Source organism: Magnolia sinica, chromosome 12 (genome assembly GCF_029962835.1).
Source record: "Magnolia sinica isolate HGM2019 chromosome 12, MsV1, whole genome shotgun sequence".
NCBI classification, from domain to species: Eukaryota; Viridiplantae; Streptophyta; class Magnoliopsida; order Magnoliales; family Magnoliaceae; genus Magnolia; species Magnolia sinica.
The window spans coordinates 13,487,000-13,510,223 of record NC_080584.1 but is presented as its reverse complement, the minus strand read 5'-3'; positions in this window follow the sequence as shown (position 1 = coordinate 13,510,223).

Here is a 23,224-nt window from a genome sequence, read left to right as displayed (position 1 = left end):
GTCTAGTGACCGTTGATTTTGCAGGCTTAGAATCAATCAGGAGGAGGGCCTCTTCTTAAGCTCTTTGATGTAGATCTGTTGTGCTATGTTAGTATTGCAACTACGGGAAAAGCATGGGAGGCGGTAGTGGGGATGGAGATATTGAAGCTGTTATAAGAAGTGGGCATCATTTGCTGCCAGTGTCTTTGAATGTTCTTGTGTGATGGCTGGATGTAGATCGATTCGGCACTGCATTACCTTGAATTAGAATGGTCCTTTTCTCTGCTCTAGCTCACTAGATATATGGATTCAGATAACTATGTTTGCTAAAGTTTATCGAAGCTATGCCTGGTTGTTGCTTGTTATGCCATGGGGAAGGAGATTGTGGCAGCTGGGGATGGGGTAGATGTTCTAATTTTCGGTTTGATGCAATTGGGGCATTTGTTTTATTGGTTGATGCAGATTATGGTAGAGTTGTTTGATTGTGATGGATTGAGCTGTTGTTTGCTATTTCAAGTAGTTGTGGTTGAGTTGCAGTTTGCTAATTCAAGTAGTCATGGGAGAGAAGTTTGATTGTGTCGGCTTGGTATAGGGGAGCATGCCTGCTTGCTGCTACTAGTTGCAAGATAGGTGGATTTGTTATGGGTGCTTCAGGTGCAGGGGTGTCTTTTGACTACCTGTTCAGATGGGGGATGATGTCTTTTCCAAGAAATGTTTTTTTTTCCCCCATGTTTCTAAGCTCTGGATCTGAGTTTCTCATCCTCTATTGGAAGTAGTTTGTGCTGCTCTCAACTGTTGTGGGGTTGTCTGCTGAGAGGCTTTTGGTTCTATCTATTGGGAATTAGTGGGCTGTAAGAAGTGGCTTCGAGATGTATGTTGTGATGCCAAATGCAGCTGCTCTTGATGACCGCTAACAAAACTATGTTGTTCATATGTGAAGATACTTTTCATAAAGGCGAGCAAGCATGGTGGTGAAACATCTGTAGAGGGTAGCTTTTGTTTGATCATTGGTTCTAGTTTTTTTTTTTTTAAACAAAAAAATAAATAAAATAGAAATGTTTGGATGGATAGGAGATGGCTTTACTCCCTGGTCATTTTCTGGGTGTTGGCATGGCGTGCGTCTTGCAGATTATGGCTGCTAGTCCAGCTGGCTTCGAATGGGGAGGATGCCTTAGACTGCTCTTTGGAGTAGTCTTGTTGTTGTTTTAGATGTGCATTTGCTGATTGTGTGGGGATGTTTGGCGAGCAGGTTGGTGGATGGGTAGGCTTTATCTAGTTGCTTTGATTGAGGGCTGGTTGTTTTCTGAACCATTTTCCTTTTTCACTTCGAGGCATTCAATCTCGTCCTCTGATTGCTAATTTAATCTGTATCTGTTGTACATGCTTCTATATTGGGAATCTCGATAGGTCGGACTGCGTGGACATTTGATTGATCTCAGTTTTGGATCTTTGCTCACCCCCTCAGCTATTTTGTGCAGTTATTGTAGTGTTGGGAAGGATTCCTCTCAGCCCCTTTTGCTGTGTAGTCATGGGGAGTCATCCAAAGCTTAAGAAAAAAAAAACCCCAAAATTTTTATAGTGGCCCACATGATATATGTTGGATTAGCCTGAGTTTTAGGTTTGTCTGTGGGACCTTTCGGCAGTCGCCTGTGCAGTTTGTCAGCTATGGGTGGCCAGGCTGGGGATTTGTCTAGCTCGTAGTGTTGATTGAGACTAATGGTAGTAGAGTTGTGACATTTTCAGGGCTATTTTAGATCTGTGCAGGGTGCTCTGTTCGCAATTGGCCCTTGGTTTGCATCTTTTTAATTTAGGTATTAAAGTTGCCAGAGGTGCTTCTTGATGCTTTTACAGCTTGGCTGCCTCAAATCTAAGTTTAATTTATTTGTTTTTGGTCTTTCTATCTTTTGACGTATAAAAGAGTATATGATAGGCAATGCCCATCTTTTTATGGCCCACCCAAATGTTATGTACAACCTGTTTTGCAAAGAAAAAAAAGCTGTAGATGGTGTGCTCCCACCTTTCAGAAAGAAAAAAAGTGAGACTTCTTTCGGTCTTTAATTATATGGGCTTCAAGAATTCCAATTAGCCAGAGCAATCCAAAGAGAGGTGCAATGAAAGAACCGATATTGCACAAGTTCAGATCATCGTCGGCTACAGAAACTTCAATGTGATCTGTATCATCGTCTTCTTCCTCTTTGCAGTAGAAGTTTGGCCTGTAGAAAAGAATTTGAATTGTTATAATTCAATTCAATGAAATGAAAACTTTCAAAATGGCAATAGACCAAGAGGAAAAAGTGCTAAAATCATTTCATGTCCAACTTCAACGAATGGAATTGGCCATTTGTTCTACGTCGATTTGAATTGTTGCAGTTTAGTTCAATTGTGTATCCAAAGGCACCGTTCAGAATACCATATTGACTGTTCGAGGCACTTATACAGAAACCAATATCGCATAATAAGAAATTTAGGCTGTATTTGGATGCTCAATCGACCTGCATTGCAATTGAAAACCGAGAGGAGCTAAAGCTTTTCTGTATTTGAGATAACCCAAATAGGTTGAATATATACAGATTACAGTCATCTATATAAGGAAAATAATAAAATCAAAATCTTCTACCTATGGAAATGAACTATACAAGGTATACTAGCTATACAAGGTATGTGAGCCTGTCTAACATCCCCCCTCAAACTAATGCGGGTCATCGACAAGTAATAGTTTGCCAACTAGAAATGAATGACGAGCAGAAGTGAGGGACTTAGTGAGAATGTTGGCAATCTGATCATGGGATGCAACATGTGGAAGAGAAATGAGCCTAAACTGAAATTTCTCGCGGATAAAGTGACAGTCAACTTCAATATGCTTCGTCCGTTCATGAAAAACCGGGTTAGAGACAATCTGAATGGCACTTAGATTATCAACATGGAGTGAAGTAGGATTCTGCATAGGAACACCAAAGTCGGAAAGAAGTCCATGTAACCAGACAAGCGCATTACATGTAGCGGACATCGCCCAATTCTCGGCTTCTATGCTTGATTTGGAAACAGTGGCCTACTGCTTACACTTCCAAGAGATGAGAGAAGTGCCAAGAAAAACACAGTAGCCAGTGGTAGATCATCGTGTGAGAGCACAATCGGCTCAATCAGCATCCGAATAAGCACGAAGGTCCAGAGTGGCCGTGGAGGAGAAGTATAGTGATCGATCTAGAGTTCCACATAAGTATCGTAGGATGCGCAACACCGTAATCATATAAAGAGTCCGAGGAGCAGAAACAAACTGACTGACGACTTGGACAACGTAGACAATATCAGGGCGAGTCATAGTTAAGTAAACCAGACTTCCAACCAAATGGTGGTATAAGTCGGGCTGTGCAAGAAGATCACTATCATCACGGCCATATTAAACGTTAAGTTCTAAGGGAGTCTGAACTGTCTTCTGATCCGTCAATGATGTCAATGCGAGAAGATTCTTGGTATATTTACGCTAGCTGACCAGGATCCCACGTTTAGAACGTGAAATTTTAAGCCCAAGAAAGTATGTGAGATGGCCGAAGTCCTTCATCTTGAACGATGATTGCAGAACTTCCTTTAAAGTCGAGATGCCAGTAGCATCACTACCAGTCAGAAGTAGGTCATCAACATAGACGAGGACAATGACAATTCCGCGAACAGTGGTGCACAAAAATAAGGATGGGTCATGACTACTTTGAGTAAAGTTAGCACCCGTAACAACATCGTGAAAGCATTGGAACCATGCTCGAGTGCCTGTTTGAGGCCATACAGAGCTTTCTTTAGGAGACATATCTTATTGTTAGGGATTAAGGAGCCAGGAGGAGGTTTCAAATATACTGTTTCTTAGAGGTCTCCATGAAGAAAATCATTTTTCACATCCATCTGAGAAAGTGGTCAAGAGCGGATGAAAAATATTGCCAGAAGAGTACGAACAGTTTTCATCTTGGCCACAGGAGCGAATGTCTCATAGTAATCAATTCCGTATTCCTGTTTGTAACCCTGAGTGACAAGTCGAGTCTTATATCGATCCAATGATCTATCAGACTTGAGCTTGACAGAATAAATCCATTTCTTACCAATTAGCTGTTGGTCAGCGGGTCGAGTGACAATGTCCCATGTATGATTATCATCCAATGCTGCAAGTTCTTCTGCCATAGCCTTCTTCCAACAATCATGAGTGGCTGCCTGAGGTATGAAGTAGGAATAGAAATAGTTTCTAGAGTAGCATTCATGGCAGACATTGATCATATCAAGCGATCAGACGCTCGATGTACACAATCAGAATGACGTATCGAGGTAGGTTCAAGATCTGCAATAGGTACAGTAGCTTCGGGTTGAGTAATAGGTAGTGGAGCTATACGTGGTTGATGCGAGTAAACCTGCAATGGACGAGGGAGAGTACTCGAGGCAAAAAGAATATCAGGAAAGGTGGCTAGACCAGAAGATTTTGGGGCGTGCGAAGGGGGAAGAGATGAATGAAAGGTAATATGTTCAAGAAAAACAACATGTTATAAAACCAGAACATGACGTGCGACCGGATCATAACATCAAAAACCCTTCTGAGTTTCTCTAAATCTCAAGTACATATATTTGATCGATTTTGGAGATAGTTTATTATGCTCATGTGAAGCCAAGTGAACATAACAGACACAACCAAAAATACGAAATGTGGAATATGTAGGAGGTAAGCCGTTGAGAGCAAAATATGGAGATTTACTGTTCAGAACGTTGGTTAGCATTCGGTTAATCAAGTAGACTGAATGTAACATTGCTTCCGCCCAGAAAGAATGAGGAACACTCATAGCTGTTATCAGGGTGTTGGCGGTTTCAATAATATGACGATTTTTTCATTCAGCCACCTTGTTCTGTTGTGGAGTATCAGAACAGGTGGTCTGATGAATAATCCTATGACTTTAAAGAAATATACAAAAATCAGTTGAGAGATATTCCCCCCCTGAGTCAGAGTGGAGAGTTTGTACTGGAACTCGAAATTGAGTTTTCACCATAGAGTGAAATATCTTGAATTTTTCAAAAACCTGTGACTTCGAGTGTAGAAAGTAAATCTAAGTGTAACATGTGAAATCATCAATGAATATAACATAGTAACGTAACCCAGAAAGCGACATAATAGGTGAAGGACCCCAGACATCTGTATGCACTAGTTCAAACATAGAAGATGATTTTGTAATACTTAGAGGAAAATGAATACATTACTTTTTGAAAGACAATAAGATAAGAAAGAATAATCCAAATCTTTTTTATTAAGAAACATTCCAGAAGAAAATAACTGAATTAACCGATCGGAATGTGGATGACCCAGGCGAAAGTGCCACAATTTCCACAATTTATTTGCCGAACAAATATCTGATGAAGATGGAGAAAAGAAACAACGAGCCGGAGTGACAGATCGATCAAATTCCAGCACCTACAGATGAACATGCCGCCTACCCATCCCAAGTACCTTCCCCGTTGCTAGATCTTGCACAAAACAACAATTGGAAAGAAATATGACTAAGCAGTTATTGGCTGTAAGTTGACCAACTAAAATTAAATTGGAGAAGAGGTTAGGGACATGAAACACATCATGAAGGGTGAACTGGCGATGAGCAGAAGGAGAGAAAGTCAATGATCCAACAGACTGAATAAGTAATCTAGTGCCATCCGCAGTAGAAATAGCCTGATTTTCGATGTATGGACAAATATCACGAAGATGAGATACAGCACCAGTCATATGATTGGATGCACCCGAATCGAAGAACCATGTAGAAGATGGGGATATACCTGACATCTCGGCCGCAGAAAGGGCCTGAACGATTTGCTGGAGCATCGCAGGGGTCAAAGGTGATGAAAGACCTTCAGTAGAAACAGAAGATGCAGAATCACTAACAAACGGTTCAGAAGAAATAGTGGTAGCAGTAGTAGAAAGAGCACGACCACTGCCATGGCCACGACTACCACGTCCATGGCCGAAAGAAGATGCATAGGCACGTGTACGGTAGTCTTGAATACCATGACCAGTCCGTCGATAATAAGCGCACCATTCTTTGCATTGAGCAACAACATGACTCACCTTGTTGCAGCCGCGACAAGTCAAAGGGATGAAACCACATGTTGGTGTAGTAGTGGATATAGTAAGCACCATATCAGATGATCCCGGAGTTGAGGAAGGAAGAGAGAGAACTTTCAATCATTGTTCCTCAACCAATAAATCATTAATAATCGAATTCAAGAGGATTGCTACGGTTTAAGAGAGCAGCCCGACAATGCTCAAATTTTGAACGCAGCTTCATAAGAAATTGTCTTACTTGCGCACTCTCGCGCATAGATTGGAATATCTTAAAGTCATAAGGAAATGTTGGATCTATCATAGTCATCTCCGTCCAAATAGTGACAATTTTGGAGTAAAATGTTTGAATGCTGTCATCACCTTGAGTAAGGTTAACGAGATCCTGTTCCAGGCGGTATAACTGGGCCGCATTACTCTGTTGATAAATTGTCTGGAGATGCTCCCATATTGCCTTAACAGTGCGATGAGGTGTGAGGCCAATAGCAATGGACCGATCGACCGAATCGAGAATCCATGTAATAATCCATCCATTGTTCATGTCCCAATCGGCTAATTTGTTGACATATGTGGAAGTGGGGATAGGAACAGATCCATCAATGAGTCCCCACAACCCACGACCCTTGAGGAAGTTCTAAAAATGGATGGCCCATAGAGAATAGTTGGTATCATCAAAACTACAACGTGGGGCCTCTGTATGTGATGAGTTCTTGTCTATTGATCTGAAGTAATGTAAAGCACGCAAAGAGTTGCAGCAAAAGAAGGTGTTAGATGTACCGTACAACAGGAGATACCCAAGGGATTGCAGTTTCTAGATCTGGCGGAATAACAACAGCAACAAGGGCTCTAGATCTGGAAAACTTAGATCTGAAGCAACAACAATAGGGTTCGGATGAGCAGATTTGGAACAGCAACAGGGACGAGCAGATCTGTTGTATCTAGAATAGCAACAGGGACGAGCAGAGGGGTCGAACGAACAACAGGGACGAGTAGATATGCAATAGCAGCAGGGACGAGCAGATTTGAAGGATCGGGAACAACAACGGACGATGGATGCGATTTCAAGGTGCGCTCGAGGTCATCTGCATCTTGAAGGTGATGCGATTTCAGAGATGGAAGCACCGAATGGCGAGACTGGATCTGCGTGCGGCAGCAAAGACGTGCAAGAAAGCAAGGAGACGGTGTTCTCGAGCCTGTTAAAGCATACGAAGACGAAGGAAAGCCTTCCTCGAGCGACGACGAGCAGAGAGAGAGGTCGGACAAGCAGAGGGGTCGCTGAAAGATGTAGCAGGGGCGGCCGGACGACGCAGGGGCGGTCAGATGAACAGGGACAGTGGCCGGACGCAGCAGGGATGGTGACCGGATGACGCAGGGGCTGTTTTGGATCAATGTAGCTCTAATACCATGAAAACTGAGAGGAGCTGAAGCTTTTCTGTATTTGAGATAACCTAAATAGGTTGAATATATAAAGATTACAGTCATCTATGCAAGGAAAATAATAAAATCAGAATCTTCTACCTATGGAAATGAACTATACAAGGTAAACTAGCTATACAAGGTATGTGAGCCTGTCTAACAACAATAATTCAAATCAAAGTGGAAATTGCCAAACTGTGCAACCCCACTCCATTCGTCAAACCGCCCCAAAGATTGAAATCACGAAATGGAATGACTTCTACCTCGGTCTTTCGTTCTACATTGAGTTGAGCTCTTGCATTTTAGTTCAATCAAGTATCCAAACGTGCCATTAAGAAAGGAAGCTGAATAGGAAGTGTCAGCAATGCTTAGATTGTCCCTGCGATGCCTGTACTGATGTCATCTTGTCATCGTAGAGCTTGGCTAATCCAAAATATGATATCTTTGGATAGAGATCCGCGTCGAGCAGAATATTACTGGCTTTGATATCCATGTGAAGAATGCGGCACCCGGATTCCTCGTGAAGGTAAGCGAGACTCTTGCTGTCCCCAAGCATATCTCGAAGTAGGTATTTCTCTTCCTTGCAAGGAAATGGCAGCCATTTGCATTGAAATGTAGTACAATTAAGCTCTCCTACGGCTAGTGGTTAGGATTTCGAATTGTAATCTGCTTCACATGTGCTACTGCTGGAATGTGTTTTTGAGGTTCCGGCCTTTCCTTTGGTGGGCCCCACCATGTATGTGTAGTCGCACGCAAACAAGCCAGTCTAGTCATCAGATGGGCCATCCAATGTGGACCATTATCCCTTATTTTTTTAAAATCTTGTATGCTTATCATGTGGTTCATCTCATGACTGGATATTTGGCCATGGTACATGCTTGGTGGGGACCACCACATGAACACTAGGATCTTCCTACCATGGAGCGCAATGGCACATCCTATGCCGCCATCTAGATAGCGCAGGGATGGATGTGATGAGGTCGATCACCATCATCCTCAGGGAATAACTACTTCAAATTCACGGAGCTCTCTGGACTCCTCATAGAGTTTCCTTGAATCCACTAGGGATAAAATATATAAAAACAATTTCTGAGAAATTCGAAAATAAGTTGATTGATAATAAAAACGAAATTACAACCCTTTAAATAATGGGCTCAAACTTAGGAGGGAGATTTAGACTCAAACACCCTAAAAAACGTGAGGTACTGTAAATAGTAAACTTTATATCTATAGATAGACACCATTCCTACTAGACCTCATGGTTTTCAACCAAAAATAATGTGTTCAATTTGGCCTAACCACATTACTCTCCTAATTTTTCTAAGATCTTTTCACGTTGGGCATGACTCCTACAACTCAAATGATTAAAAGTTATACACGATCTAAAACTTACTATTTATAATAAAAATGAAAATAAAATGGACTTTCGACTGTTGATCTGATGGAATCTTACAAATCCGGCATGGGCAACCCGGCATAGTGGGGTGGGTTTGCTAAAATAGCTTCTCCTACCCCAAAATCATACATTATATGTCCAAAAACTCATTCCGATTTGCTGGATATGACTGTTTTAAGGTTTTGATGGTCCTGATCATTTTTACTTCTGATCGTGCCTTCTCTTGTCCATCTTTGCCATGAAGGTGTCCACGACCTGCTCTGCATCACTAAGACCATCCATATAGTCGACTACCTCTTCATTGAATCCCAATCTTAAAATTCAAACAAGCTGCAAGTTTTATATATATATATAAGCTAGATTTCGTGTGGGCTCCACGCCAAAAATAATTGGGCCTCACCTACCATTTCAGTGAAAAACAGAAAAACAAAGAAAAACAGAGCAGAAAAATTGCCCTACCCTCCCTGCATAACTTTCCAAAAACAGATTGCTGGACTTGGACTTCCCCATTTCCAGGGAGAGTTGCATCTTCCCAGACCTGCTCGAACCCCCAGACAGAGCTGAGCACGCTATCCAGCTGCAGGTTCATAGCACTAATCCATTGCCCATTTTTGAGAAGATCAAGAAAATTTTAAGATAGTTGTCTAAAACAGAATTTATGTAAGATCAGCTGAGAGCTGCAATATTTTTACTATCACCTGATCCATGAGAGTGACCTATCACTAGGTCCGTTCATATTCTTCAAACTGATTGAATGCACTGTTCAATCCTATCCCCGAGAGAATCGGCACAAGGCCCCATTTGGATGGAATGAACTGTGAGATGTCACTATAAACTAGTGAAAATAACCAAATTCCCAATCCCCCAATAAAAATACTAATGGCATGTTTGGTTGCCACTTAAAAGTGAGTTTCAGCTCATTTGAGTTAACAGTAATTATGTATTAGAGATAAGGATTATTATTATTATTATTTTTTATAACCCATAATTTACGTAGAAAAATCCTCCCGTGCTCTCAAAGCACTTTAAGTTGTAGTGATCCTAGGTGCATCGATTCACTTGGATAATCCAATCGATTGATCTGAACTGTCCATTATATTTGGAACACAATTGATAGGCTACAATGGAAAAAATTACACTGATTGCATAGTCCAATTGATCCTTGATTTGGCCTTGTTTTCTATTGTCTTCCTTTTCGCAAGCCATGGATGAGATGGTTACGATGGCCTAACAAACTTGATCTTTAGAATCATAGGCGATCCATGTTGGTCCCTGACAAGTCTATGGATCGAATTCTTTCTTAAAGTGTTTAGCTTCCTTTAGAATGAAAAGATAAGTTATTAAAAACGAGAAAATTAAAACAAATAAATTATTTTTTAAGTGGCAACCGAACAGGGTGAAAGGAAATTGCAATTTGGTTGTTTCTAGTTCATTGTGGCAATTACTATAATTCAATTCAATAGTGCATACCTTGGATTGACCCTCACACCATAAAGGAAGTGCAAATGTGAAATTAACTGTTTAGTCTGCATATAAGGTGGTTCCCACACATAAGGGAACTGAACAGCTAACAAACTATCCATAATTTTCTTAAGGATGGAGGACTCTCACATTGCAGTCATATTCCTTTGATATCCAAGTTTATTGGTAGGATCCCATCTAAACAATTTGTGTTTCACTCAATCACTAGTTACTAGGAGGTCTGAAATATATCTTTATTAGATAGAAAGATAATGAACTTTCATTTGATCTTGATTATTGTAGGGAGAAAAAGAGACCGATAGATTTGCAAAGACCTCATGATAATATTCATAAATGACTTGGTTTTGATGAGAGATGAACATTATTGTATCCACATTCAAGTACATAGTACACATCGGTACTTCAGTGCATTTCTCCCTTGTTTCACAATAATGATGCCGAAATTCATTCCATGGGACCCGAACCCTCTTCTTGCTTGGGCAGCTCACCCACTCCCAACTCTCAAGCATGAGAGTGAAAAAAACGTACGGGATCAGAATTTATTGCCTCTATTCCATCAATGTAAATGCTAAGGCAATCCAATTCGATGGTGTTGGTGATGTGTCCCGAAGAACCAACATGGAACTTGTCTATGGATAACATGGATGTAATATTAATGATCTTACTCATAGATTATGATGACCATGGGTTTTAGACGGGCAAAATTGGATTCACCCTTCCATGGTGACACATGGGCCTAAAAATTAAGTTAATTCACGACTTAGGTAGAGCACACCATAGACAACAGTTGAGAGTGTATCCCACCCATTGAAACCTTTTTAATTGTTTATAGGGTTCACTGAGATGGGGTTCAGACAACTAACCCATCCATTAGGTGTGTCCCATTTGAATGAGATGTCACACAGTTTCAGGCCATTCCAAAGCACAAGTGGAACCCATTAAGTGCTTATATATATTTGAGGTATGATTTCACATCGTTTCAAATTGTGTGGCTCACGTGACTTCCAAATAAGACTGATTTTTAGGATATCACATAAACTAGGGGGGCCCACAGAGCTCAACCTCATGGGAACCTTTTCCCTATACACATATACCTATAAATTGATGGATAAATGAATATCTATTAAGATTGCTTATATATATATATATATATATATATATATATATATATATATTCTCTCAATAGAATAATATAAAATGATTGTTACAATGAAGTCCCTAGGGCCCATTTGAATAGGTAGAAAGGAAATGAAGCATCGTTTCTCATGAAATTCATTTTTCGTTGTTTGTCAAACCTTTTTTTTTGGTGGAAATTTGTAGGAAACACTAATTCCCATTTATTATCATTGTTAGAAAATAAATAATTTTTTTTTTTTTTCCATATCCACCTTTAAGAATGACATTTTCTCATGATGGAAGGAAAATAGGTTTTTCAAGGGTTAAGGCCAAATGTGGCACTATCTATATATCTTCAATCGCCGGCTCACATGTGTCATGTAAGACAATGTGTCAAAAGAGCCCTTACCTATATTCTATCATACCTCACATGTGTCACCTCACATGTGTCACTATGTTTCATGTGCTATTGTGTTATCCATCTCTTGTGCCCCACATGTGCTAACGTGCCGTTAGCATCACCACTCATCTTCCCTAGCACCCATATGTGTACAAAGTACTACATATGCCAATTTGCCACATGTACCATCACCAATATTTAATAACTCCAATTAAATATGCTACATGTGCCAATGGTGCCGATGTCCAATAGTGTTGCCATTTAGCTTTAAATGTGAGGTGTCAAATGTGCCAATTATTGTCATATGCCACATATGCCATTATACAACTCCATGCACCTTACATGTACAATTTGTGCCACAATTTAGCTTCAAGTGCATGCAGCTTCCTGTATAGCCATGTGTAGGTGTTCTATATGATAGAGCATTAATTTTCCTGTATAGCCATGTGTAAGTGTTCTATATGATAGGCGAGGTCCAATCCTTTTTGTTGGGCCCTACCTGAATGGCTATATATCCCAATTTTCCATTAATAAAGATCAAGTGGTTTATCCCAAAAAAAAAAAAAGTGCATGCAGCTTCGAGTACCTTACATGTACAATGAGTACCATAATTTAGCCTAAGTGGTCACATGTATCACTATATATCTATATTTAAGCATCCCACATATGCCACATGTGTTAATATGGCACGAGTGACTATTTAAAATTCTTTTTCAAGAAATATTTTATTTTGCCAAACAATAAATAAGAAAAAGTATCCTAAAATTTTAGGGAAATTTTGTTGAAAAATAAACAAGGAATTCAAAGAGGCCCTAAAGCTATCATGGGTAAATGGGTCAAGCACTGTTAGACCAAAATGAAATTTTTTAATGGTAATTTTACAAAATAGTACTTCATTAATATAATATTTACATCCTGGTACTTTATTAATTAAATTTTCATTACACTACCTCATTAATCAAATTATTGTAAAGTAGGTTCCTCATTAACTTTTTTAAGTATGAGTTTTAATAAAATGACAAAAATGTTCACTGATGCCCAACCTTCCTACGTAGGTTCAGGGGCTGATCTTCTTAGATAAAGTAGGCCTGGGTGCTATTAGGACCTACCCTATGAGTCCCTAGGGAGGTATTGTACATTGGTGACTCGTCCTTGGCAGTTCCACATGATAGGTGTCCCCTGATTTTTTGGCTGCCCGGGGTAGCCCAGTTGTATAGCAATTTATATATCAATGGATTTTTTTTTTCTTTTTTTAAACCAGGATGTGGATTGCATTTTTTTACACATGAGTAACCATGTTCCTATTACTATGCAATTGGCCTGTTTAGATTTTTTTTTCTTTTTATTTTTTCCTTTTTTAATAATTGCATATATTTACATCTACATATCTATATTTAATTCTTATTAAGCAATCTCATTAATTGGTGGGCATTTTCACCATTTTAGAAAAAATCAATCTTTAAACTAAAGGATGTTAGAGAAAACTAAGTGAAGGTATCACTCTGACAATAAACTTGATTAATGAGATAGCTTAATGAAAACTTAATTAATAAATGTATGATGATATAAATATTATAATAATGAGGTACTATTTTGTAAACTTCCCTAAAGACTATGGTTGTCAACAGGTTACCTGTGGTTTAGTTCAGCGAAGTTGAGTGACCTTTTCCATGCTTCTTCACCCTAAATTTCTAGTGGTCAAAGTCTAGAAGAAGGGACAAAGTCAGTTGTGTGTGGGACCCATGGTTGGGTCATCGGAGCGATTGATTTAATACCCCGTTCTAGATGGAGATCCTCGATGGGACAACTCTAACTCTCAGTTGTTGGCATACAAATATATGGTTGAGATGAAATCCATCAACAATCCACAATCAATAGAATAAAAGGTCACAGGTTGTAGGGCATAGTCCATCTATGACGGGGGGCCATCAAATCAACGGCTTGGATGGTCCAACCATAGCCCCGCAAGTAGGACTGTTGTTCAAGGCTTCGTACAACGAAGTTGAGTGGCCTTATCCAGTCATAAGTTTCAAAGAAGAGAAAGACACGGATAAAATCCAAAATCACCGGCCTAAATCATGCATAGACGGATAACGTGGTAAACGGTGTTTACTTGCACCTCATACACCCTCTCTCAACTTAGCACACGTGCCAACCTGACAATCATGTGAAACATCTGAACAAAGCGTAAGATGGTCCCCGCCAAGAAGATGACTGTACACAAATTTCAGGCCAGTCCACACATCGGGTGGGCCATCTCTTTGTATGGATGGCTTAAATGAAATAACCAACGGTCCACATTCAACACGAACGTATAGCCCGCCTGATCTTCGCGTATAGTCATCTTCATGTTGGGATCTTCCATGTGAACCACTTGATGCTTGGCCCACATAACTGGTTGGCACATGTACTGCGTGTAAAGCTGCGTGTAAGGATGGTGCGCTTAGGATTAGCAAAAGGGTCACTTGGGTTTTAGTACAGGCCGGTTGAGTGACTCATTCCATGCATCTTCACCTCAAGTTACAAGGAAAACGAAAACAATCCAAATCCATGGCCCACTTCGGGAAAGAAGAAGAAGAAGAAGAAGAAGTGAAAACTACTTGCGAGAGTAGGATTTCAAACATACTCTGTCACACGTGCCAATCTTGTATTTGTGTAATAGATGTGGGTTCATCAGGTTGGAACCTCCATATATTTGCCACAGCCCGAAAATTCAGTACATGCATTTGGTTTAAGTGATGATCAAACCGGCCTGATTTTCAGGCCATGGTCTATTCAACTTGGTGAGGACATGATGAACGGCTTGGATTTCATACATACATGCCTCATTAGTCATACTTACGTGAGATTATGTATTATAAATCCTAGTCTCGCGAGTAGCCTCAATAGGGTTCTTGCTGAAATCAACAGGTGGGGCTTATCTGAGGCTTCCATGGGAATTGGGCGACATTTTTTTTTCCTTTACCTTCGTGCAAGTTTCGAGGGAAATTAAGAACGGAATTCAAAATTCAATATCAATGGCTTAAATTACACGCAATATGTTAGAAAAGGATGGCCCATTTGAGACTTGTTAGAGTGAAATTTTGTGACCGTTTCCATCTATCTTCACGGTAATTTACAATGGGCATATTCTCTGTTGACTGAGAAATGCTCACATAAAACGCTGTACTTGAACTTTGAGAGACAACACCTCCTTCCATGCAAATTCGTTCCTCATGTGGAACATCCAAGCCGTGCAAAAGGTGGGCCCTGTAAACATAGTTATGTTAATGGGTGTGTGTGTGTGTGTATATTAAGATCTTTATGGATTTGTAAAGATCCCTAGCTTCTGTAAATTCTCAGCAATGAAAAATACAAAATAGTTGTTCGGAAATGTAGTTCCAAAATCTCAACAAGCTCTAAGCCATTCATCAGAGTTTTTCCAGAGTTAGATGCCCTGGTCCAAATTCATTCAGGCCCTCTCATCACGTTGGGCAAAATGATAGAGAAAAATGAACGACTTAAAATATCTCAACACTATTCTTACCATCAGGTTTCACAAATTGTGGCTCAAGTAATCAGTGGATGGCCTGATATTCTCGCATAGGACATTTAAAAAGGAAGTCCCAACTGATGGACAGCTTGGATCATACATATGCACGTCACATTTCACGATTAACCACTTCAACTCATCATTATTTTCTACTTCTAATCTTGAAGTAAAGATATTATGTTTGAGAATTGTATTGATTTCGAATGGTGTAGCCCTCCTAATGGGTGGACCATCCAGGTTTTCAAACCTTGTGTGGTTCGTGGTTCAGATGGCTTATACATGGGACACACTCACAAAGGAAGAAGGAATTAGGTGTGAAAGCTCACATACAATGTTTGACAACATCTCTTTCTTAGTAGGTGGGCCAAACACAACACCCGCATAATTATTTTTAATATTTGTTATGACGACAAATATTTTTAGTTTTATTATCCCAATCGTGTACAAGTGTCTAAGCAAAGACTCCCTCAAAGACTTTTTCAATTGACCATTGTTGTATCTTTCTTTTGGAGAAAGAAAAAATAAAAAGTTTTGGACCAACTTATCACACAGATTTAGTGGCGTCCCTGTTAAGAATGCAACACAACATACCGATGGCTTAGATCACAACCCATTTGATAATTAGTTCAAGATTTCAGAGTGGTACCCAATATATTACTGTACAGGGTTTTTATTTTATTTTATTACACAATATTGTTAACAGGATGGACCATCCAGGTTTTCAAGTTTTCAAGGTGAGGTCCATCATTTTCCTGGTTCAGATACTCGCTGAAAAGAGAGAAGGAATTACGTGTGAAAGCTCACATACAACTTTTGATGTGAACATCTCTCTCTTTCTTAGTAGGTTTGTGAACATCTCTCTTTCTTAGTAGGTGGGCCAAACGCAAATCCCCACATAACTATTTTTAATATTTGTTACGATAATAAATAATTTTAGTTTAATTATTGTTACGTGAAGAAGTGTCTGAGCAAAGACTCTCTTAGACCTTTTCAATTGACCATTGTTGTATTTTTCTTTTTGAGGAATTTTTTTTAAAAAAGATTTGGACTAACTTATTACATAGATTTAGAGGCATCCCCATCAACAATGTAACACAACATACCAATGGCTTAGATCATTTTATGGCAACAACTCATTTGATAATTAGTTCAATATTTCAGAGCTGTACCCATCCCATTTATAGGTTTTTTTTTTTTTTCCCGGGGGGTTAGCTTGTTAATATACACAACATTGTCAGTACACACATTGATAATTGTATTGATTTCGAATGGTGTAGGCCTCCTAATGTGGACCACCCAGGTTTTCAACCCTTATGGTGTGGTCCATCATTTTCATGGTTTAGATAGTTTATACATATAACAAAGAAGGAACTAGGTGTGAAAGCTCACATACAACGTTTGATGTCAACATCTCTCTTTCTTAGGGGAGGGGTGTTAGCTTGTTAATACACACAGCATTGTTAGTATACACATTGATAATTGTATTGATTTCAAATGGTGTAGGCCTCCTAATGTGGACCACCCATGTTTTCAACCCTTATGGTGTGGTCCATCATTTTCATGGTTTAGATAGTTTATACATATAACAAAGAATATATATATATATATATATATATATAACAAAGAAGGTACTAGGTGTGAAAGCTCACATACAACCTTTGATGTCAACATCTCTCTTTCTTAGGGGAGGGGTGTTAGCTTGTTAATACACACAACATTGTTAGTATACACATTGATAATTGTATTGATTTCGAATGATGTAGCCCTCCTAATGGGTGGACCACTGACGCAGGGGAGGATGTGAGGTCGAGCACCGTCTTCCTCAAGAGGATAATTATTCCGAATCCACCGAACTTCTCTGGACTTCTCACAGAGACTTCGCGAATCCGTGAGGAAAGAAAGCAAGAAAATAGAAATAAATTCTAATAAATTCGAAATTTGTTAATGAATGAAATAAAAATGAGTTCACAATCATTTAAATAGGGATACTAAGCAATGAGAAAGAAATCAGAACCAAACTACAACTAAAACTTATAGAATTCATGACTTACTATAAATATTAAACTTGCTATTTATAGACGGTCGTGATGTTTACTAGTGCACAAGGTTTTAGGCCAAAAATTGTGTCCTATTTGGCTTCACCAAGCTGTTCTCCTAATTTTATAAGCTCTTTTCAAGTTGGGCGCAACTCCTAAAGCCCAATGGATGAAGAATTATAATCAAACTAAAACTTACTATTTATACTAAAAATGGAATTAAAATAGGGAAACGACCATCGATTTGGCAGTATTTTGCAAATCCGGTTTGGGCAACCCGGCGTAGCAAGGTTGGTTGGTTAAAGTAGCTCATTCTACCCCAAAATCATTTTACGTCCGATAACTCATTCCGGATTGCAAGATATGCCTGATACCGGATTGCAAGATACGGTCTGGATCACTTCTGTTGTTGTCCGAGCCTTTTCTGATCCAACTTGGCCATGTAATTATCCGCGATCCTCACTACATCAACCACCCAAGTCTTCAACCCTTATGGTGTGGTCCATTATTTTCAAGGTTTAGATAGTCTATACATATAACACGCTGACAAGAAAGAAGGAACTACGTGTGAAACCTCACATACCACGTTTGATGTGAACATCTCTTTTTTAGGGGAGGGGTGTTAGCTTGTTAATATACACAACATTGTTAGTACACACATTGATAGCTGTATTGATTTTGAATGATGCAGCCCTCTTAATGGGTGCCCCACCCAGGTTTTCAACCCTTATAGTGTGGTCCATCATTTTCATGGTTCAGATAGCAATCTATACATGTGCCATGTGGACAAGGAACATGGAACTATGTGTGGAAGCTCACATACAACATTTGATGTGAACATCTCTCTTTCTTAGGAGATGGGTGTTAGCTTGTTAATACACAACATTGTTAATATACATATTGATATTTGTATTGATTTCAAATGGTGTAGCCGTCCTAATGGGTGGACCATCCAGGTTTTCAACCCTTATGGTGTGAAAGATGACAAGAAAGAAAGAACTACGTGTGAAAGCTCACATACAACGTTTGATGTCAACATCTCTCTTTCTTAGGGGAGGGGTTTTAACTTGTTAATACACACAACATTGTTAGTACATACATTGATAATTGTATTGATTTCGTATGATGTAGCCCTCATAATGGGTGGACCACCCAGATTTTCAACCCTTATGGTGTGGTCCATCATTTTCATGGTTCAGATAGTCTATACATGTGACATGCTGACAAGAAAAAAGACCTACTTGTGAAAGCTCACATACAACGTTTGATGTGAACATCGTTTTCTTAGGGGAGGGGTGTTAGCTTGTTAATACACACAACATTGTTAATACACACATTACTAATTGCATTGATTTCATATGGTGTAGCCCTCCTAAAGGGTGGACAACTCAGGTTTTCAACCCTTATGGTGTAGTCCATCATTTTCATGGTTTAGATAGTCTATACATTTGACACGCTGACACGCAAAAAGGAACTATGTGTAAAAGCTCACATAAAACATTTGATGTAAACATCCCTCTTTCTTAGTAGGTAGGCCAAACACAACTCCCCACATAACGATTTTTAATATTTGTTACAATAATTAATATTTTTAGTTTAATTATTCTATCATGAAGAAGTGTCTGAGCAAAGACTCCCTCAGACTTTTTCAACTTACGGGTGCTTGAATTTTTCTTTTTGAGAAAAATAAAATCAAAAGATTTGGCCTAGCTTATCGCACAAATTTAGAGGCATCCCCTAACAATGCAACACAACATATCAATGGCTTAGATCATTTTATGACCATAACCCATTTGATAATTAGTTCAAGATTTCACACCTGTACCCAATCTATTCATCTAACGAGGTTATATTCACTCAATCTACCACTTGAGCTATGGATATGCATGTGAGTTATTTGGTTGCTAGAAAAATTATACTTGTTTATGATTAGTCAAATCCATTTATAGATATGAATGGAGAAATTAAAGATAATCTATAATTAAAATCAATTGATTATCAATAAAAATTGCATGCTCATAATAAATGTAAAAAGATTAGGAAAGCTTATCTCTAATTTGATATATGTGAGGCATAATATTTTATATGCATGCATTACATGTGTCAAACGTACCATGTACATTAATTAAGCATCATATTTTTGCCAATATGTCAACATATATGTGTGTTATAATTGTTATGTGCTCTAGTTCGAAATAGCTTGACTTGAATACCCTATCAAGGACAGCTTGACCCTAGCAATCTAATGGAACAAAACTTTAGGGTTGTTAATGGATAAGGCTTGTACCGGGCAAAATTAAAATTTTGAATAGGCCTGGCATGAATAGTTCAAAATTGGGCCGAAGCCACCAGGCCAGCTCAGCCCTAAGCAACTTTGGCAGCAGCTAAAATGCCCTGTGACTTAGGTTTGGGAGATTCTATTGGATGGTCTAATTTTTAATTCCCTATTTAACATTGATTTTCTTTTTAAGCACTCAACTACATGTTTTTTTCCTTTTCCGTCGTGTAAGTTTCGAGGGAAAGAACGACATTCAAAATTCAATATCAATGGCTTAAATTACACGCTGTGTTAGAAAAGGATGGCCCACTTGAGGTTTGTTAGAGTGAAATTTTGTGACCATTTCCATGCATCTTCACAATGATTTTCAATGGGCATATTCTCTGTTGACTGAGACTGCTCACATAAAACGTTGGACTTGAACTTTGAGATACAACACCTCCTTCCATGCAAACTCGTTTCTCACGTAGAACATCCAAGCCATGCAAAAGGTGGGCCCTGTAAAGATAGTTATGTTAATGGATTTATATATATCTATTAAGATCTCTACGGATTTGTAAAGATCAATAGCTTCTGTAAATTCTCGGCAATGAAAGATACAAAATAGTTATTTGGAAATGTAGTTCCAAAATCTCAACAAGCTCCAAGCCATCCATCAGAGTTTTTCTAGCGTTAGATGCCCTGGCCCAAAATCATTCAGGCCCTCTCATCACGTTGGGAAAAATGATAGAGAAAAATGAATGACTAAAATCTCAACAATGTTCTTACTATCACGTTTCACAAATTGTGGCTCAAGTAATCAGTGGATGGCCTGATATTCTCGCACAAGACATCAAAAAAGTAAGTCCCAACTGATGGACGGCTTGGATCTTACATATGCATGTCACATGCGTTTCACGACTAACCACATCAACTCATCATTATTTTCTACTTCTAATCATGAAGTAAATATATCATGCATTGATTTCGAATGGTACTGTAGCCCTCCTAATGGCTGGACCATCCAGGTTTTCAACCCTTGTGGTGTGGTTCGTGGTTCAGATGGCTTATACATGGGACACACTGACAAGAAAAAAGGAATTAGGTGTGAAAGGCTCACATACAATGTTTGACATGAACATCTCTTTCTTTCAAAAAAAAAAAAAAAAAACCTCTTTCTTTCTTAGTAGGTGGGCCAAACACAACACCTGCATAATTATTTTTAATATTTGTTACTATTATAAATAGTTTTAGTTTAATTATTCTAACGTATGTGAAGTAATTGGTGTTTTTTTTTTGTTTTTTTAATTTTTAATTTTTTTATATAATTTTGATATTATATTGAAACGGTAGGAGAATTTACAATATTCGGGCAGCCTTGGACAACAAAAAGACTCACAAGGCACATCATATCTATATACAAAACCCTCCCTCGAAAAGCCGACTAAGCGCTAATATGGGACTCTCTAATAGCGCCTAAACCGACCTTATCTAACATGAATAATCTCCTAATATTAATAGGAAGATCCTTAGCCTGGGTGAAGAGGCTTCTAAACTAATTTCTCGAACCTAATCTGGCAAGCCTGTTTGCTGGCCCATTCCCTTCTCTCAGAATGAGGGAGATGATAAAATTATACTTTTTCTTAATACCCTCGATACTCGACAGCCAATACCTCCACTTCCAAGCTGGAATGGAGGAGCCCATAAAGGCATCCATAACAAATTTTGAATCGGATTCAAGCATAACATGATTGAGACTAAAGGAGACGTTGAAGACCATAGCGTCATGAATAGCACGCAGCTCAGCCCTATTATTAGATCCTTGACCATACCTTGAAGAGAAGGCAAAAATAAAACTGCCGGAAGAGTTTCTGCAAGTGCCGCCCCCTCCAGATGGCCCAGGACTGCCGAAAGCCGCACCATCAACATTAATTTTAACCCAGCTCAGGCTAGGTTTAGTCCATTTGACAATTTTGAAGGCTTTGGTAGGGGACCGCTGGACAGGGACCCCCTGATTTTGGAAAATCAGCAATTGTAGCATTTTATTTGCGTTTTGGCTAGGAAGACTGCAGCTGATTCTTACCAGAAGCCCCTTAATTCGGCTAACTATTGAGCTAACTGATGACCAAATCTCATCAAATTTTACTGGATTTTGAGCTTTCCAGATTTTCCGGACAATCACGGACAGGGTGATATGCCTATGCTAGGAAGAGCTGCCACCCGGAAGATAGGATTGCCACCACGCTAGTAGCTTGCCAACAACTGAGGAAGAAGCGAAGCAGAGAATGTTGAAGATACTTGAGAAGATCTTAGCTTGATACTACCTTTACAAAATAATCTCAAAGATCATCTCTAATAGGCTGAGCGACATTCTCCCCTCCTTGATTTCCCCAGAGCAGGGTGCCTTCATTCAAGGCAAAGCTATAGCAAAGCATGTTGCGCTAGCCCAAGAAATGTTTAGAGATATCAACAGGAAGCCTTAGGGAGAAAACATTGTGATGAAAGTTGACATGGAGAAGGCTTATGGCAAACTAGACTGGGGCGTCCTCAAGAAAGTTTTAGCTCATTTCGGTTTTAGCCCAGATTGGATTGGTTTAGTGGAAAGGTGTTGGAGCAGCGTTTGGTTTTCGATCCTGATAAATGGGCAGATGAATGGTTTCTTTAAGTCCCATAGAGGGCTGAGGCAGGGAGACCCGCTATCTCCAGCGCTATTTATCTTAACGACGGAGGTCCTGAGCTGCGGTTTGAAGATGCAAGTCACTAAGAGTCTATTCTCCTGTTCAAGCTTAGAAGAGGGTGCCCCATTATCTTGCACTTGTTCTATGCAGATAATACTCTGCTTTTCCTTAATGACAGTGTAACCTCAATGAGGGCCACGAAGGAGTTTTTAGACAACAACCAGGTGGCGTTTAGCCAATCCATTAATTTCAGCAAGAGCTCTTTCGTTTGCGATAGCTCCTTATCGCCAGCCAGGATTAGAGTTATAGAGTAGGCCAGTGGCATCTCTAGAGCAGCCTCCCCTTTCACCTATCTCGGGGTGCCTTTGGTGATCGACAAACTCAAAGCAGCAGATTTTCAACCGCTAGTGGAGAAGATAGAGGCCAGGATTTCGTGTTGGAAAGCCAGATTTCTTTCTCAACCAGGTAGAATGGTGTTGATTTAGAATGTGCTGATCAGTATTCCTATCCATTCTCTAGCAGCAGCAAAATTTCCAATGCAGGTTCTGTCAGCCCTGGAAAAGAGGATGGCTAACTTCCTATGGGGGTAGTTGGAGGGTAAGTGCAAGTTACATTAGCGTAGTTGGAAAGCAACTACGGTTCCAAAAGAGGAGGGTGGCCTGAATATTCGTAGGCTATCAGATATTATGGTTGCTTTCGGGTATAAGATGGCCTGGACCTTTAAGAATAGCAACAGCAACAACTTGTGGGCTTACTTCATGAAAGCAAAATATGTGCAAAGTGGTAGCGCTAACGGGCAACGGAATACTCCAACCTTCGCTTCTCCCATGTGGAAAAAGATTGTCTAGCTCTTCCCAAG